A 20,761-nucleotide genomic window follows, 5' to 3' on the forward strand; every position below is an offset into this window, starting at 1 on the left:
TAATCCAGTGATTGACATCATGAGCACAACCTAAGAAAATGGATACGATGACATGCATGAATCTAGCCTAACCATTCGATCCTGTTAGCTGCTCTTGCGACCGACATAGGGTGGTTGCCAAACCTAAACAGGATCTTCACGGAAGCGTTATCTGCTGAAACTGATAAAACCGTCCAGATTTTCAAATCCAAGACTAGTCGACTCTTTTAGCACATGCGGACGTCAACAAACGTAACCGTCCGGAAACAGGGATTTGTCCGGATTAAAGGGGTCTGCAGTATGGGTGTCACGGGGAAAAGGGAGACGGGCAGGTGAAATAGATCACCGTGAACACAACCGCCACGCAAACGCATATCCGAAAGCCAGATTTTCAAGTCTATCGATATGACAACTGTCAATCAAACTAGCCACACGTTCTTGTTTCTGCATTGATGACATCACATCAATCACGCACCTGTCAACACGTGATCAACGCGCATGCTCACAGTGACGAAACATGACAGCTGATATTTATGAATGGGGGCTTGGCAAGGCGGATTTCTTTCGCGAAATCACCGGCATGTATTTAAGAGGACAGGTTCACAATATGTCAAACATGATATCTTCAAAATCTTTATCCATTCAGACTTTAACATTACTGAAACGAAACTTACAATTTGTTGGAGGAGTATTGCTATTTTTTGTGCGTAAACATTTAATTTCATTAACACATATTTACTGATAGTATCTCCATTTGAAAAAGACACCGAAGCGCTAAATGGTTACATACATGAACAGCTGTCAGTCAAAGGTATTAATGTTAATCGCAATTACTTTCCTGACCTTTTGACCAGTGCAATCAACACGTGTATGTATCAGCAATTTTGCGATAATGTCCGACAGCACAGGTGTTAATTACAGGTTTCAAATGTGTGTTTGATCAAATATAAGTCAACAATCAGTACATTTCGACCAATGTTTTAACAGCATTTTCGTGTCAACAACCCGTCACATACTGCAGACTTTAGGCAAAATATGTTATTTATCTGAAAATAAATCGACATTTAAATTGATTTAATTGCTTGTTCGGTATTCCAGAAATTGGTAAGTGAATAAGGAAGCATATGAGTTTATGGATAACAACTTCTTGTCTGTTACACAGAGGGACGTTTCGGTATAGATTCTTACACCGTTATGATGCCTAAAATTGTTATGATTATTATCACACTTGGACTGTCAAATATTGATTGTTTAAGGACAACCTGATCAATACGTCAAGTACGTTTCACGCGGATGTAAAAAAAACCCATTCAACATTGTGTCAATATAATTATCTTAAAAATACATAGATATGGCCAATACAAGTACAAATACCTAACATGTCCACAAAATCCCAGCTGTTCATTTACTATATATGTATAACATTTCCTATTTTCAACTGATCACAAACCTACACTACACGTTTGCTGCTCGACAAGACATCTTTCGATGATTTCGGGGCGGTGGGATAGCCTAGTGGTTAAAGTGTTGGCTTGTCACGCCGAGGGCCTGGGTTCGATTCCTCACATGGGTACAAAGTGTGAAGCCCATTTCTAGTGTCCCCCGCCGTGATATTCCTGGAATGTTGATAAGCGGCGTAAAACACACCTCTCTCACTTTCGGTAGTATGAGGTGTTGTGAAAAGTTACAGCTGATAGCTTTAAATAAGTAACACGACTGTCATCTCACACCGAGACGTTGCTCATGATGTCAGTCACTGGTTTGTGTGATCCAGATTCGATTATTTACATGTCTACATACAGTAGGGCTATAACTGAGTCTGGCAACACAATATACCTAGATTAATTGACACAATTAGATATCGACCCGTTCAAACAAACCTAACTTCAATATGCGTTGATGATTGGGCCCAGTTCACAGGCATTGTGACCACTCGATCTCCATTTGAGTGTCCTGATAAAGTACAATTGGGCCCTTCTGTGAATCCCACATGTGAATATCACAGATATTAAGAAGGCAAGCTGGACATAGCGTGATACAAAGAGGCACACAATGTTTCAAGGCGAGGAACAAACCGTCAGTAATCCACCTCAGTGTTCGCATCGTGTGAATAGGTCCGTCGTTGTTTTATTTCGGATCAACACACGTTTTAAACATCTACTGTTATTAGCCGGTAAGATTTACGTTTTCCTCATAACGTTATACGCCCTTTCCGTGTGACAACGAAACTTGAGATGATATATATGGGCTATTTAATAACAAAGTTAATGTAAATATACTTAATGTCCTTTACATAACACGAAGGTCCGGGTTAGAATTGATCTTCAGTAACCCATGCTTGTCGTAAGAGGCGACTAACGGGATCGGATGGTCAGGCTCTCTGACTTGGTTGACACATGTCATCGGTTCCCAATTGCGCAGATCGATGTTCATGCTGTTGTTCACTGGATTGTCTAGTCCAGACTCGATTATTTACAGACCGCCGCCATATAGCTGGAATATTGCTGAGTTCGGCGTAACACTAGACTCACTCCTTTACATAACATTTTTTCAGCATCGCTAGGTTCTACGAACGTATTATCTATCATTTTTAATTCAAGCACCAATTGGAAACGAAAACAAACCTTATTTTGATAGTCAGCCAGTGTTGGGACATGTTATTAATATGCAAGTGTTTCCATTCTGTGCATGCGTTTGTGCGTCACATACAGACTTGAGTACTTAAAGAGTGAGTGAGTGAGTTTAGTTTAACGCCGCACTCAGCAATATTCCAGGTATATTGCGGCGGTCTGTAATAATTAAATCTGGACCAAACAATCCAGTGAGCATCGATCTACGCAATTGGAATACGATGACATGTGTCAACCAAGTCAGCGAGCCTGACCACAGGATCCCGTTAGTCGCCTCCTATGAAGATCTTACTGAAGATCATTTCTAACCTGGATCTTCACGGTGGAGTACTCAAAGACAATCGTATCGTCACAGATATTAAAATTAAGTTAGAGAGTGGATAGTGTTTCTGCGCATAAATGGGCTTCACACACTGCAGCCGCCATAGAGCTGGAATATTGCTGAGTGCGGCGTAAAACTAAACTCACTAACTCACACGCTGCACCCCATATGGGGACTTGAACGCGGATAACCGGACTAACTAACCAACGCCTTAACCACTGGGCTACGAAACTCTTTTTATCCAGCATATCAAGGGTGAAGCAGTCGTCTTACGTGCCTCGGGTCTCTTTGTGCAGAGTTACGCCCCTTAGGCGTGCCAGAAACCGATGAAAGTGGAAAAATACTGATATTCGTAAAGTAGCTTGACAGATTACTACTTCAAGCCGAGCCACAGGGCAGAAACGAGCGTCAGCCGTAATCGTTTATGACACATCTAATATTGATTGTGAGATTTAATACCTCACATGTGAGGTGATGATGATACTGGTGGCCAACCAATGTAAATACGCCAACATGGACGGCGACATGTGTCGAGGATGGAGGATGCGCGGGAGGAGATAGAAGGGGGAGAAACAAACAAACCTGGCCTCTGAAGAAGTGACCGGACATCGATGGCCATGTTTGCCGATATCAGCTGACCGGTGTATTGTGTACAGACTGGACATGCGGACACTGTAAAGACTGGACTAACACACACTGTAAACTGAAGGCCAATGGATACTTTGTCTTGATTAGAGACAAGCTGTCAGAGGACAGTGTAGTCGTTCATGTCGACAACCACGGCGTATAGGACCAGTAGACACATGCCACTTAACGCTGTCTGGGATGGGAAACTGCTATCGGTTGGGGAAGATGTTGGGAAAAGCTTTGAATGTCTGTGACAGGGTACTCAGAGAATACTCACTCATTTACAAAGAAATAGGCTGTCCTTTAGAATAAGGCTTAGTCTCTGAAAAATTATAATTCTGACAGAAACAAACAGCCCCATTTAGGAGTCATTTTAGATTCAGATTCAGAGTGGTACCAACACGGTGCAAGGAACTATCCATCATTACTTTTAACATCATTAAAAATTACTTAGTGTTCCTTAGAAGCTGTTTTGTTTGTATATATCTGTTTATATTGTCAAGGGTATACTCAGTTATTTACAAAGAAATATTAATATAAGCTGCTTGTAAGAATACGGCTTATAGTCTCTGAACATGTATAACCCTGACAGAACCTAATAGCCCCATCTAAACTAAATAAGAGCCCTCTGTGATAGGAGATTCAAACCCTGGGAATATCTAGACTTGCTTCAGTTACAGCGTTTGCTTTACGGGCAGTGTTGGGTCGACGGTAGACTGACGCTTAGTCTCTGAACATATATAATTTAATCGAAACTAACTGGTCCTTTTAAATTGAAAAGGAGCCCAGTGAGAAGGGAGAATCAGAACCTGAGGAAATTTAGACTTGCATCAATTAGGGCTTTAGCATTGCAGAAAGGGCTGAGCAGAAGGGTTCTCAAACGTTTAGTCTCTGAACGTATAATTTTGATTGTAACAAATAAACCCATTCAAATTGAAAAGGAGCCCAAGGGAGACCAGAGATTCAGAACATGGGGAAATCTAGACTTGCTCCATTTAGGGCTTTAGCATTGCAGGGAGGGCTATGCTGTTGGGACAATAATATGGTTCAGGGACTGTGAGACAGACTATAGTTGTCAGTGCATTTTATTGGCCATAACTTGCCTCTGGTACCACAATTTAGTATCTCCCTACAGGAATGCCGTCCATGCTGTGTCAAGACTAAGAACTGTCAAGAAGAACTGTCCCCATTAAAAACATCATTACTTCCAACAGAGTGTGTGAGTTCAGTTTTACGCCGCTTTTAGCAATATTCCAGCAATATCACGGCGGGGGACACCTTTACATTGTACCCATGTGAGGAATCGAACCCGGGTCTTCGGCGTGACAAGCGAATGCTTTAACCACTAGGCTACCCCACTGCCCCACTTTAAACAGAGGCTGTGTTGTATTTAAATGTTCACACCATAAATGTCCTAATTGAAGTACTGCTAAAACATTAACAACCAATGTGAATTTTTATCAAACACACCTGGACCTCGTCAAACAAAGCGACCTTTGTGTTACAGTCCCAACTTCCATAATTACAACAGTCGTAACGCTGAGGTCGATTTGTGGGACGGGTCCCTGAGCATACATCTCTGTCTGTTTGACGACATACATTATGTCTGTGTCACAGCAAATATTAAATAAAATGATCGATATGTCGGCAGATCAGTACGACCCCAAACATCAGTTCTTCAGTACGCGGGGATCACGGAGTTACTTTGCTTCACGTTGACATTTATATTAGATTATAAAATATATATTATAATATATCTGGGCGGTGGGGTAGCTTAGTGGTTAAAGGGTTCGCTCGTCAAGCCGAAGACCCGGGTTCGATTCCCCACATGAGAACAATGTGTGAAAGCCAATTTCTGGTGTCCTCCGCCGTGATATCGCTTGAATATTGCTAAAAGCGGCGTAAAACTTCACTTATATTTAATAAGCAAGGCCACAGTATGATGATTGGGCTTAACATTATTAAATGACATACCTTCATATCTCGATCAATAATTCTGTATTGAGGATGTTGTTATCTAATACAGATAGGTTACATTAATACAACCAGCTGTTCACTGACACCTGTTGTTGACAGGTATATCACCTAGTGACATATGGTTTGATGTATGAGTAGAGCATGTTTAGCACGTGCACTTTGCCGCGAGGACAACCTACACCTGTAATAGATGAAATCCATTTACCCGACATCTAAATGAATGCATGATGGGATTTTCCTCGGCGTTTACCGCTAAACGCATTTTAGCCTATCTGACGTTATAAGAAAATATTAGGGTTCTGTATTCGTGATCATTAGAATCGAATATTTTTAAAGGGAGTGTTTGTACTTGAACTTAGGTGTTATTTATCAAAGAGATTAGTCTGTCTCACAGCCATAGATGACAGCAACACGCAGTTGACAGCTGAAATGCGGAGTGCTCAAAGCGACGTAAGATCACATTGCCGTAAACTCTCACTATACCACTGACAACGAAAACATAATCATCACATATGGCATGAAAGTTAACCATTAACTGGCCAGGCTCGCCGACTTGGTTGACACGTTATCGTATCCCAAATGCGTAGATCGATACTCATGCTGTTGATCACTGGATTGTCTAGTCAAGACTCGATTATTTACTGAACGCCGCCATATAGCTGGAATATTGCTGAGTGCGGCGTTAAAAAAAAAATAAAAAAATAAATAAATAAAAATAATACAACCCCCAAACTATTAACTGTATATGATGTGCAAGAATCGTATTTTGCGTGGTATATTTCACAACCTTCTGAACCAATGTCATATCAAATTTTAATGGTTCTATTTTCGTAAACATCAAATTCAACAGAATTACGAATATGCAAAACAAAATTATTATTTTACTTTAAACAATCTAGTAAAACCATATTCGGTTCTACGGCCATTTAGTCTGATACAGCACGAGTGCCTCAAAGTCACGTTGTCATGTTTTGCTGTCATAATTCACACAAAAACATTAATACAAGATCAGATCGTGAGTCATATTTGCACCCGGGTCGCTAAGTTTTCCTCTTAGTGATACACATATCCATGTTGGGGTGTTCTGATATTTACACTGCGGACACCCTTTTATCTGCCATAATGCATGGCCCACTTAACGCTATTACTGGCTGAAATAGACAACTTCATGGATCAGGTTTCTAATGTATTGTGACAGGTGCTCTTCACTTGGCATTGCTATGTACATTGTCAATATCACAAACGCAATTACGCCCGTCTACCACGTTGGATGGGATGGGCGGCTATTGTTAAACTCAATTTCATGAAGTAAAACATAAAGATCTGGTTTGGCAGATTTGAATGTCGGATAATACATTGTAAACAATAAATGTAAAGAGTTCATAAATATAGTGATATTAAGTTGTCAAGCGGTATAAAGAAACATTAAGAATATCTGACACACTAAATTAACTTTACCTGAGGTCACTGTGACCTCGGTCACCATGACATATGTTGAGGATGTCATGATACCCACGTTTTCTCAGGACTCTCCGAAAAACAGTAATATCCGATTACGAAACAACACGAGGCGATCTAATTGATGATTTGCAGATAAACATCGTTGTTCTTTTCGCAAGCGTTTGTGAACTATACATCCTGTTTATCGTTAAAAACTACCAGAATTAATAAAAATATACAGATACACATAACTATGAATATAGCTGACTCAGAGGGATAATTAATCTCAGTTCGTTATAACCGTACTTCGTTATACGCAATGCTAAACTATACATCAAATGGCTTGGACCAAACAAACCGTTCGTCATATCAGTCGTTTCGTTATATATAAGGGTGGTGGGGTAGCTTAGTGGTTAAGGCGTTCGCTCGTCGACCTGAAGACACGGTTTGATTCCCCACATGGGTACAATGTGTGAAGCACCCATTTCTGGTGTGCCCCGCTATGATATTGCTAGAATATTGCTAAAAGCAGCGTAAAACCCAACTTACTCACTCACACATTTTGTTATACCCGTGTTCATTATAAACTGTAATATATTAAAATATAATTACTGTTACAGATCTCAACAATATGTGTGATGAAATTAATTTTCTGACAAGGACAGTGAATCGGAGCCTTGTTATTGCCAGATGTGTTCTAAAGTGGTTCTCCCGAAGATCTGCATGCATTAAGACAACAATTGTTGCTACCAAAGTCTTAGCTGATAATGAATGCTGCTACTAATCACTGGGCAATTATGTCATACTGGTATGTAGAGTTATGTAAAATATGTAAATATCTGAAGTGTAGATTGTGTACATTCCTCCTTGGAATATTTTATCGTTTGTTTATGTGAACGCTCGGGGGTAGCTAGTCTGTCTCACAGTCCCTGAACCACACTATTGTCCCTACTGCCAAGCCCTCTCTGCAGTGCTAAAGCCCTAAATGAAGCAAGTCTAGATTTCCTCAGGTTCAGGTTCTGAATCTCTGGTCTCCCTTGGGCTCCTCTTCAATTTAAATGGGCTTGTTTGTTACTATCAAAATTATATATATTCAGAGACTAAGCATTTGTCTAGGGGGTAGCACATGGTCCTTGTTATGTAATACACTAGTATAGTTTAGCAGAACAAGCTAGTCGCAACTTTTACTACGTTATTTCATCTTCTAATCGCAGGTGTTTCCAGTTTTGAAAAAAACCTGTCACTATTTGTTGTAGACTTACTGTTAATCTGTTTGTTGAAATTATTTCAGACTATATTTGTTAGATTTATCAATTAAATAATAGAAAATGAACTCGGACAATGTAACCATTCCGAGATGAATAAATCTAGATTTATCAAACTTATGTACTCGTATACTTTAGGATGAGAGATAATAATTCTCGTCCGTTGTGATACTACATTCCAGGTGTGTCTATAATAGAGTGCCAGATCTTTTCATCAAAACACAAAACAGTAAATGATAGTTCTGTTATTGCCCGGGATTGGGGCTCGGCATTAAAAGCGTAAAACAATGGCTTATTGGCTCGGAATCAATAAACTAGCACGTGCATGGACATCGCTATTTAAGTACGGGATTCTTGAACATTAAACCACGTTGCACCCCGCTAGTGGTCGCTCTGACAACAATTCAATGACCTTCAACCATGGCCTTTAACTTTAACATTTGCTGACAATAATATAACTACTCTGGATTCTAACTGTATCATGTTAATGCCACTCGCCATATTTGATATAACTGACAGAGCAGACTATCTCACTGCAAAATATGTATGTATGTATGTATGTATGTATGTATGTATGTATGTATGTATGTATGTGTGTGTATGTGTGTGTATGTATGTGTGTATGTATGTGTGTGTATGTATGTATGTATGTATGTGTGTGTATGTATATGTGTGTGTATGTATGTGTGTGTGTGTATGTATGTGTATGTATGTATGTATGTGTGTGTGTGTGTAGGTATGTATGTATGTATGTATGTATGTATGTATGTATGTATGTATGTATGTATGTATGTATGTATATATATATGTGTGTGTTTCTGTGTTGTTTAACGCCGCACTAAGCAATTTTCCAGCAATATTACGTCGAATCTAGACCAGACACTCCAATGATTGACATCATGAGCTTCGATCTACGCGATTGGGACACGATGACATGGATTAAGCACCGATCCCGTTAGTGGCATCTGCTTACAAGCAAGACCAATTCTATCCGCGATCGTCCTAGGACTGGTGAAATGTACTTGCATTAGATATGAGCAAAAATGATTACAAAAGCAATATAGTTATTTCAGTCGTGCTGATTGTGATATAATAACAACGATCTATTGTAGCAATATGGTTCATTCAATATGAATGTCTATTATTGCAGAGTTTTACAGCTTGAATATATCGTAATGGCGCATTTTGTAGGCGGATAATCTGTAGAGAAATATTACTCGCCCAAGGGCAGGCTTGGGTCAACTGTTATTGAAACAGGACGGCACTTCCATGCGTTCATTTATTTAAACAACATCCTGATATTCAGTCGATCCCGAAAAGAGATCTGCAGATTGGCTAGTGAAATGAATTACTTGCTGTGCAATATCACTTAGAACGAAGTAAACGTTTGTGTTGAGCCGGGGCTAAACGGTGGTGAAATGAATACGTTTATTGGAGTCACGCGGTATTTCGGGGCACATGGAAACGGTCTTATATCGAAGCTGAAAATGCAATGTGAGTGAGTATTGTTTTACGCCGCTTTTAGCAATGTTCCAGCAATGCCACAATGACACCAGAAATGGGTTTCACACATTGAACCCATGTGGGGAATCGAACCCGGGTCTTCAGCTTGACGAGCGGACTCTATAACCACTGGGCTACCCTACCGCTACCTCAAAATATATTGTGAGATGGATCGGGCAACCTGACCGAGGGATAAACTCTGAAAAATCATTAAAGGTAGTGATCGACTTTTACTGAAAGGCTTTAAGACCTAAATAAGGACTTATAAATAAGTGAATAAATGAATAAATGAATGAATGAATGAATACAGAGGAAACATTCGTAAAGCCGGAACGCACCAAGACATAACACGGTATTTGTTTGGTCAACTATGACGAGGTAGGTCACAAAAAATGCTGACTGTCGTAATCACGAGTGTTGTTATCCCCGTTACGAGAAAGTAACAATAGGCTGGCTAACACTGGATATTCTGTGTACATTCAGGAGGTTTCAAACCGACTTTCGTGGTATGTTGCATGTATCCTTGAAAAGAATAGGATATGTAGTTTCTGACAGCTTACCTTGGTCATAAGTAGCCTTTACATACAGTGATGTTGAAGAGTCGCCATGCGGAACCGCTAGATAGCAGTCCGGTGTGAGTTATATAGGACTGGGATGGTGTGGGGGGAAATATTTCTGTGCATGAATTATACATTAAAGACAGTGTTGCCGGTAATAAACACTGCTATTTGGATCACAGATTTATCAATTATGTAGGAGCGCTGCATGTTGTCGGCCTGGGGAGAGAGTGGAGCGTGTCCCAACCAATATAAGAAATGGATCTGATTTCAGATGGGTAGTATATGTTGTGTACAGTCAATGACTGTGGGGTGGGGGTGAGGGTGAGAGTGTGTGAGTGGTTGACTTACAACGTCTCTTGGTGAAGAATTACAATTATAACGCGGTGTCTCAACTTGATGTTGGAGGGATGGGCCAAGTATTGCAGATCTCAGACTTTGGTAAAGTTCACGATCACGCGTTTTTGGTACGGGATATAATGATGAAGGTCGGTCTGGGACTACAACCCACGATCACAAATGCCTTGTGCCGCTAAGGGATTTAACTCTACACAGCAAAAGGAGAGGGGAAGATCCTATAACGATGAGATAGTGAGTGACGTTTTGAATAAAACACCCCAACCCCCCACCCCTCACCCACACAAAAAAAACCAACAAAACAAAACAAAAACAAACAAAAAGCAAAAAAATAACAACACCCCCCAAAAATAACAACAACAATAAACAAAAAGAAACCACCAAAAAAAACCCCAAAACAACAACAACAAAACCAACAAGCAATCCAAAAAAACAAAGAAGATCAAACAGGGTCAAAACAATAACAACAACAGAAAAGCAAGCCAAAGCTTACAAAACAAAAAGTAAAACAACGAAATATGTACAATACCCCACCCCAACCCCCACCCCCAAAAAAACCCCAACAACAACAAAAAAAACAAACAAACAAACAAAAATACAAAACCCCAAAAAACCCAAACATACCATAAAACAACAACAAAACAACAACAACAACACACACACACACACACACCAAAAAAACCCAACAATATAAAAAACTGTACAAAACATGAAAAATAGGTGCTGCAGTGCTGTATAATGATCTGTTTTCAGAAAGCAAAATGCACCTCACGAATCATCATCGGACGAAAGTGGTCTCTGTGATCAAATATATATTTATTCAACATTTTAATCACGTATTGTCATGTTAAAATACCTTTCGATGTCCCGTGAAGGCGGAAAAACGTATATATTTACTTATAGGCCTAACTGTGTAAGATTGTACACAATTGTGATCCGAACTGGCGTTGCCCAGGTGGTTATTGATCATTATCCACCATTACATAAATGGGTGGTAACTCGCAGGAAGTTATGTACACACATTTAAAACAGATCATGGGGATACAATTCACTACGATGAGGAAAACCAAATCAGATATCCAGTCACACCGTCGTCTGTAACTGCAGTGTAACGTCAGCATTAATATACAGAACCCTCCAAGCATCACGGTCCAATTGTTATGCTAGTTCATTATAATATCCATGGCGAGGTATATTAAGCACGTTGACATACGTCACAGCGGTGCAACACACGGATACATTCTCCTGACGAACGTACCACCTGTTAATCAATGACATGCACGCGAATTCCGGTACCCTTCATAAACTTGACCCATCCACTCACGGCGACCTGTCACTACACTCACGACAGTAACATTCGAACTTGTTACTTAACTACTACGTACTGTTACCTACCTGTTGTAACGGTAACGCTCAGGTAAGTCAGACAGGTAAATCCCGTGTCCAGTCGCCTGTGCCCTGATGAAGGTATCCCCTTGTCTGCTCGGGATATCCCGTGCCCGCTAGACTAAATGTCCTCGTTATAACTGCCTGGCACAGATGTAATCGCTCGCCTGTCACTCGCTGTCGCTGATTAGGGATAAAAATAGGTAAAATCGATCCTGTCCCACTTTCCACGCCTGTTGGAAATCCAAGCAATTGTTACCTGGACTCACTTGAGTTATCAATTATTGATTTGCTATCGATTATCGACAACACGTGACAAAATGACTTTTTTCTCCTATCATTTATTTCTGTTCTTGGGCTGTTGACGTGGTATAGCGAGGTGGGTAGGTATACATGTCCAGACGTCAGTAAATATTGGATAGGGAGATAGAAAACCTGAACATGGGGACTAAAACGGACAGGGATTATCATCCTAAACCAAGCAGTGTGGGATCAGCTGTGATCGGTCGTTTCCTCTCGACGTGCAGTTAGTGCAAATTCTTCACTTCCGTCCCTAACCGATCTCTGTCGGTTCTGCCTGTTATAAGCGGGGAGTGTTGGACACATCTGGAGACAAATGTCACGTACAACTTCATACAAGAGATCCCCCTCAACTTAATAAATTTATTTCAGCATTGGCTGATGAATATTATTGATTGGGATTAAAAATAGCGTGCTATGTCATCGCGTGTATTGCAAATACAAACTCAACTTTACGATGCTGATTTGGAGAGAGCTAATAACATTTAAAGGTCATCTAAATTGCGGTGACTTACAAACATGATAAGTGTGCTCTTTATGGCACGTATACCCTGAAAGGTTGAGAGCAGCTGATAGCGCGATGTTGATAGTACTTTGGTGGCTTATAGAACAATGCTGGGTTGTAGCACAATGTGAGTTTACAATGCACTGCTGTCATAATTATACAATATAAATTCATTTTTTAATTATCTAAGCTGAGTGAGTTCAGTTCTACGCCGCCTTTTTGCAATATTCCAGCAATATCACGGCGGGGGACACCAGAAATGGGCTTCATACATTGTACCCATGTGGGGAATCGAACCCGGGTCTTCGCTGTAACGAGCGAACGCTTTAACCACTAGGCTACCCCACCGCGACAATTATCTATGGTGGCAGTGTCAAGATCATTGAGCTTATACAACGTTGTTTTTTGTTGTTGTTTTGTTTGTTTTGTTTTTTGTTGTTGTTTGTTGTTTTTGTTTGAGTGTGTGTGTGTGTGTGTGCGTGCGTGCGTGCGCGTGCGTTATGTCACAATTTAACATGCTTACTCCACTCAGACTCCTAACCGACCAGTTCGTGTTGTATCTCCGTGCAGAGGTCTAGGCAAGGTAACAACAAGCAACATCGTTTAACGTCTTTTGGTTTTACGCGTCCGGGGTTCGAACCACGGACCTTCCGCTCTTCAGACCGACAGTCTATCCACACGGAAGTGATCGATCTCAATTTTCTGAAATATCCGAGTTAAAGCTATCCAAATAGTAATAATCATAATTATTCAAATTCCCGGGACCTATCTTCGTTTAAAGTATTTAATACACATACCAATCGTGAAATGGCTCAGTCCTGTCTCTGAGTACATAGAATGACACCCTGTTAATGCAGAAATCTCTAATTATGGACGATCGCATTTTGCAACCTATTTGTATACATTACTGCCAATGACACCGTGGGGCCTCCAGTTGAGAAGGTTCTCCATCAACCTGGGCTGGTCTTAAGACGAGACCAAGTGGATTGGGTGGTCGGTGACTCAGATGCTCATGATGTCAATCACTGGGTTTTCTGACCCAGACTCCATAATATATAGACCTTCGTTATATAGAAACATTGCTGAGTACGACGTTAAAAACAAACATCCAAATGGCTCGTTACTCCGTAGCGGATTAAATCAAGACGACTTCCAGTTTAGTGAACCGTTCGGATTATCAAGGTTTAACTGTCCGACGCAAAAACCGGGTTTAACTATATCTGCAAATCAACACACTTATGTGGAGGGCAGTGGGAGGTCAAACACGCCTTCAGCGACGTTTACACATCCATCGGCCAACCACGTTTAGTGTTTCAAGAGTCAACCGGCACTAATGCTCCGGTTGACCTTGTCTTATGGTTATTTGAACTGCAGGTTCGGAGGCAGACAACAGATTGGTTTATGGTATTTTAGCACTCGTGGCTGGGTGAGAAACGCACTCATCAGGGACAACAGCTCGGTGATGCTAGAGCTCGGACACGCAATACATCCATATTGTCAGTACGGATTAAATGATTAAAGCCTGGGGGAATTTATACATTTCCATGGAAACAGAACGGGCTGGTTTCCTAATGATTATGTCAAAGGGTCAAACCACATGGCCGGAATTAAGACTTGCGTCGCAGCCAGATTGCTGACGTGTCGTTTTAAGAATGACCTCAAGACATTTGAATGGAATAAAAAACACAAGCGTTTTACGCGCATTGTCAACGAGGAGGAACCATATGATTTACAGTGTAACCAAACAACGACGTGCATATTGAAATCGTCGTTACGAACAAATGACGAGGTACTATCCGACATATGCATTGGCCGATTAAATTAACAAATTTGCAAGAATAGATTTTGGAATGCATGAAAGTAATAAGATATGGTCATATGCAGAATGAGAGTTTGACAAAATTAGTTTTTCAACACTAGGATTCATTGACAGTAATACCACAACAGTCGCTTTGGTGAACGTGAGTCTTTTATTCCAGTTTTAGACGGTTTCAAGTATATTTATTCATATATTTTTTCAAGACAATATATTTACCCCATATTAATTTTCTAAGGATACATAAATAAACACAACACAAACATCCATCGTGGATAACGCACCAGAATTCCGATTATTAAGGTTTGAAATGTTTCACGTTTCGCACAGTTTTAGCCATACGCTTGTACTTTATCCAAATGTTGCAAATGATTTTTATGAATATGAATATTATCGATATTTTTCTCAATTTCCCTTCACTAAGTTATCAAATGCCGTTATCAAACCTCGTCTGGGTGAGCGATGTTCTGTATATGTGGGTACAGCCGCTATTTACAGTAACTATCCACAGGGCAAAGGTGTCCGGAATAGTAAGGTTACACAGTCGCATGTTATTGCTTCCCAAGTCTTAGCCTGTAGGGACGGTTGGGTCAGCCTAGTGGTTAAAGCGTTGGCTTGTCACGTCGAAGACCCGGGTTCCATTCCCCACATGGGTGCAATGTGTGAAGCCCATTTCTGGTGTCCCCCGCCGTGATATTGCTGGAATATTGTTAAAAGTGGCGTGAAACCATACTCACTCACCCTGTCTCTTAATACAAGAGACCGCCTCCGTGTAGACTAATGCTTAGTCTCTGAATATATATAATTTGATAATGTGGTTCAGTGACTGTGAGACAGACTAGCCTCCGTGGTGTAGTGGTTAGAGCGTCCGCCCGGAGAGCGGAAGGTCGCGGGTTCGATCCCCGTCCGCGTCATACCAAAAGACATTACATTTGGTACTTGTTGGTCCTTGTCTGGCGCTCGGCATTAATGGGTACAAGGACTGGTCGACTCGGAGTCAGTATAATGTGTAGGGTATTCATGCTTCACTGCGGCATGGTATCTCAGTGGGCTAGCACTATAAAACCAGCTTAAGTCTGGGCTAGTACATGCAGTCACACATACACATACACACGTATGCACGTCGTCATATGAGCGAAATATTCTGAAGTACGACGTTAAACCCCATTTCACCTCACCTCATCTAACACAAGAGGACTCTGTATTCGGTTCATTAATTCACATCACTCTGAATCTCCCATTGCCCGGACTTTGTTAATCCGAAAACCTTGTATTGCGGACGTTCACTTTCAGTTAGGTGTAGAAAGGAAAGTATTCCTCAAAATGATTCATTGAACGGACGTTCGGCACTAGTGAAAAGTCGCCAACTGCTGGTGCCAAATACCCGCATCAATGCTCATGGTATCAACCACCTGCTTGTCTGTGCCAGGTATATTTATTCTTTGTGGTACAGATGTGCAACCTGATAACGTGATTACTTATACAGCAATCTCTTATATCGTATACCTTCACTGAGTTTATGAGAGTTAAATGGCACTCTCTCATATCGTATACCTTCACTGAGTTTATGAGAGTTAAATGGCACTCTCTCATATCGTATACCTTCACTGAGTTTATGAGAGTTAAATGGCACTCTCTCATATCGTATACCTTCACTGAGTTTATGAGAGTTAAATTAGATCTCTGTTCTCGCTACCTCTTAACACAGAACCCGTGAAGATCTTCAGTAACCCATGCTTGTCGTAAGAGGCGACTAACGGGTTCGGGTTGTCAGGCTCTCTGACTTGGTTGACACATGTCATCGGTTCCCACATCGGTTCCCAATTGCGCAGATCGATGTTCATGCTGTTGATCACTGGAATGTCTGGTCCAGGCTCGATTATTAACAGACCGCCGCGATATAGCTGGAATACTGCTGAGTGCGGCGTAAAACTAAACTCACTCACTCACTTAACACAGATCTGTGGATATCCCACAACGGGTAACATCAGAACCTTTCTGGCCAATCAAACCACGTCGCTTGCCAGACTGGGAACGTGACAATTGGACTGTGTTTTCATTTAAAATCGAAACGGTTCACACGAAGTATTCCAAACGTCTGGCACGGTCTGCAAAATCGTCCATATTTCGCTTCACTAAACATTTGCAACGGAGAAGACACTCCTCAGCGTATCGGAAATATGTGTATTATAATTGCAGTGATGAAGGGCATTCCAGAATTTTCTTCAGTTCATTTTTCAATATTTAATTGTGGGCTTTGTCAAAATAGTTTTCAAAGCGTAGTCTTGGTGTAGCCGGTTTGTGAAATAAAGCTAGAGAAGACTACTTCCGGATTGGCTAATTATGACTTCTTGTTGGTCCTATTATCATTGTTGGTCAAACTTTGCGGCCATTAATGGGATGTCACAGGACTGAGATATGATTTGGATGAGATTTGCGCATGCGCATTCAATCACACGATAATCCAAGGCCTCTGATTGGATGCAGCAGTCAATGGAAACTCTCCCTACCTTCAAAGGAAGTATCTAATGGTATTCTCAGGTTAACGATCCAGTTGTACCGCTTTCACCTTGATGGACCAGCTATGGTTGCACCATTTGTCGATATATCCGGGTTTGATTGCCGGAGCACACATACGGCTGCAAGAAGATCTATTATTAATTAGCTGCAAGCAGCAAACCGCCGAGGACGTCGTATAATTCACCCAACAACGTGGAACACATTATCACTGTTTCAGAAAGCATACTGATTAGCTATTGAGTTTCTGCATTGCATGCCAACTTGTCAGATCGATAGTCTTATGTTAAAGTGATATAGACACATGTACGTATTGGATAGCACTTTGACTGACAATGAAGCATCGTTTGCGCAAGCTTGTGTAACAGAATAGTCGATGTGTTACTGAGTAGTCATTTATGTTATTCATTCAAACATTGTATTCATTCATTCTCGAAATATTGCAATTAGACAGATTTGTACCATACTGTTCACAGAGTACTTTCAGATAGGTGGAATGAAAAAAGTGGTGTGAGTGTGTGTGTGAGTGTGAGTGCGCGCGTGCGTGCGTGCGTGCGTGCGTGTGTGTGTGTGTGTGTGTGTGTAATCTTTATGTGTCAGGGCCATCCCCTCAGTGCGGTCGGTGCCAAACATGCTGTGCAAACACATCACGCTTAATTATCATAATGATCACAGTGGGAGGTGTGTGATTATTTCATACATATGACAAGCAAGCCTCGAATATTTGTAATGTTTTCAACTCGGGTTGATATAATTGATATCAGTGGACACTTGGGTGAGGTTCTATTTATCATCCAAAATCACCCTTCATTAGTTTTGGATGGGAAATGTACATCTCTGAACACGACACTGCCATTAGACTTGTGGTGCAGTAATGTCATAGCATTGTGACGTCATCAAGTTTTTGGCATCATAGCATTGGGAGTCATGTAATTGATGATGCCAGGGCAGTGCACAAAATCTACTGTCAAAGCAATTTGATCTCACACACAATCTTCAGTCGGTTCCAAATGAATTCCCGTGCTTCAAATACTCAATAACACCCGGAAATTGGCCAACACGTGATGTTTATCTCCTAAGTGGAACACAGTTTTGGATGATAATTTGAAATACATGTATTATACAATTATAGACTGGTGATGAAGTCAATACCTGTTTTTTTATGGACCCGCGAAAAGCAATATTGACCGAGGACGACGTTATCCTTACATAATAATATTATTTCATTATTATTTTGAAGGGATGATGCTTGAACTGTACCACTTATGATATAAACTAACATCAAGAACCAAAACGCTATTTTGTTGGAAATTAAATTGCTTCAGAGATATCCAAACCTCATCAAACCATCCGCAACAACCTTGTTTGTGGGTATTACCCTAGCGGTAGTTCATCACACCTACATCCGCTTGGGCTGTAGCTTCTAACTCAGTTGACACACTGTGATATAACTGATATACTGGGGCGTTCTCAGGGGGCGTTTTCCCTCACTTACCCAGCTTTACCATTGTCCCTGTGTTCACCAGGATCATATACTCATGCCAAGAATGGTTGTCACCCCCTTCAATTTTTTTATTGGGAGGGGGGGTCGGTGTCGGGGTGTTAGGTGTGTGTGAGGTTGGGGTGGGGAGGGGGGTGACAACCATTATTGGCATGAGTATATTTTACTGACGCTTTGGACGTTTTCGGTAACATGATGTAATGTGTTTGATGCCGCTGTCAATTGCATAAAGCAATATTCCAGATGTAATACAGCTGAGTATGTATAACCCTTCGTTTCTATGGTGTTGGAAGCAGGAAGTCACGTTGTAATGGGGCGATGACGCGTCGTCAACCAAGTCGTCACCGAGCCTGACCACCCAATCCTAGTGTTTCTGTTACAGTCGAGCTCTAAGCCAGGACAAACATTAAATACAGGTTTAAATCAGGTGGAAATGACATCAAAACCAAAAACTGTTCTTTTAAGAAGATTTACACAAGAATATATATTTACTATGATCATGGACGCGACATCCCCTGATGGTATTGTATAGGGTAACACTCAGAAACATGTAATGAAGATTCTAAGAAGAAGAATTAAATAAAACCCTGAGCACGAGGAACAGTCCCGCGCGTTATAAAACAACAAGGATGGACGAACAGCTATTGTCCCATACTTTGATAACATCTGTGAAGATCTGGGTTGTCTTCTGTAACCCGTGCTTATCCTAAGAGGTGACTAACGGGATAGTATCGATGCTCATGACGTCAAGGGGAGGTGGGGTAGCCTAATGGTTAAAGCGTTGGCTCGTCACGCCGAAGACCCGGGCTCGAATCCCCACATGGGTACAATGTGTGAAGCCCATTTCTGGTGTCCCCCGCCGTGATGTTGCTGGAATATTGCTAAAAGCGGCGTAAAACCAAACTCAGTCAGTCAGTCAGTCATGACGTCAATCACTGGATTGTCTGGTCCAGGCTTATATACAGAGCCGCCAAGTAGCTGCACTATTGCTGAGAGCGGCGCTTAACAACAACAAACAAATCTCTGGTTGACTATAACCGTAGTGCAGGAATGTATTTGGCTTGGACATATCACTATGCTGCTTCAAAGATATTCCCGATAAATTTTGTTTTCCTTACCGCATGCCCAGCTACTATTCTGCCTGGTTCCCTGGGTCTGTTGCGCCTGCGCTACGCTCAGTGTCGGAGCGTAGCGCAGGCGCAACAGACCCAGGGAACCAGGCTGAGCTACTATTATGCCATAACTCTTAACGAAGCAAGTCTAGATGTCCAAAGGCTTGTAGCTTCCGTCTCACTGGTGCTCCTTTTAAAATTGATTATAGTGACTTGTACAGACTGAGCGTAAGTCTGGGTAATTCTCTGTTGTGTAGCTTTCCTTCTGAAATATGGACTTTCCTCTTGACCCTCTCGCTGCAAACACAATAAAAGCCTATTTAAAAACCATCTACCTGACGGAGCTTGGGCAAGCGAGCCAAGTACCAACACTGTACGCAAACAGTGTCAAGTGGGCGGGGTTGTGTCACGCCCTTGTGTTGTAAGTGGGTTGGCAGGTGACACAAGATTGTGTTATCTAGAGGTGATAGTGAACGTGCACGACGGGACCATGTTAACGTCGTTATCGCAGTAGTGAGACACGCCCACTTTCTGCACCCACTATTTATGAGTTGTTGAAATAAACAGACTGTACAAGCTTCAGATGTCGGAGTTTGTTATAGTTGAAACAGTGCTTTTAATGTTTAGTGTTTACATATCGCAAAAATATGCTTTCGCAACATATGCATTTGTATCGGAGAATATTTTAAATTATTTTGATGTTTTCGGGTTTGTTTAATTTTAAATCAGTGTTCTGGAGATGCTGAGTTCATAGTGGTAGACACAACTCACCAACAGCGACAGGAATAGGGGTGAACGAACCCGTCATGATAACGAAATAATTTCTCACATCTAAATCTCAATTTCCTCGTGCTGATTTCAAGTAGAGTAGACGTGGCTGGGAACCGTTTTGTAATCTAATTTGGCTTATGTTTAAAAAAAAGTCCAAAAGTTGCAGGACCAGCCGTGGCAGTGTATATCTTACAGT

General features: G+C 41.2%; 1 protein-coding gene and 1 long non-coding RNA gene across 3 annotated transcripts in view; one reads left to right on the forward strand and one right to left on the reverse strand.

Moving 5' to 3' along the window:
- LOC124286359 (NACHT, LRR and PYD domains-containing protein 2-like) overlaps window positions 1-12,427 on the reverse strand; it is an 86,052-nt gene extending 73,625 nt beyond the window's left edge. The window contains exon 1 of one of the 2 annotated variants that reach the window (XM_046722725.1): window positions 12,053-12,427. The gene's annotated coding sequence lies outside the window, so the exon portion shown is untranslated. Of the gene's footprint in view, window positions 1-10,303; window positions 10,383-12,052 lie in introns of those variants that run through there. The other variant, XM_046722726.1, reaches the window with a different exon arrangement.
- LOC124286362 lies at window positions 3,274-13,121 on the forward strand. Its single transcript, XR_006901021.1, has 3 exons — window positions 3,274-3,288; window positions 12,970-12,979; window positions 13,039-13,121. It is a non-coding gene; the product is annotated as an uncharacterized LOC124286362 (long non-coding RNA).
- Window positions 13,122-20,761: the final 7,640 nt, after the last annotated feature.

Source organism: Haliotis rubra, unplaced genomic scaffold (assembly GCF_003918875.1).
Source record: "Haliotis rubra isolate DU_JTF1 unplaced genomic scaffold, ASM391887v1 Scf381, whole genome shotgun sequence".
NCBI lineage: Eukaryota > Metazoa > Mollusca > Gastropoda > Lepetellida > Haliotidae > Haliotis > Haliotis rubra.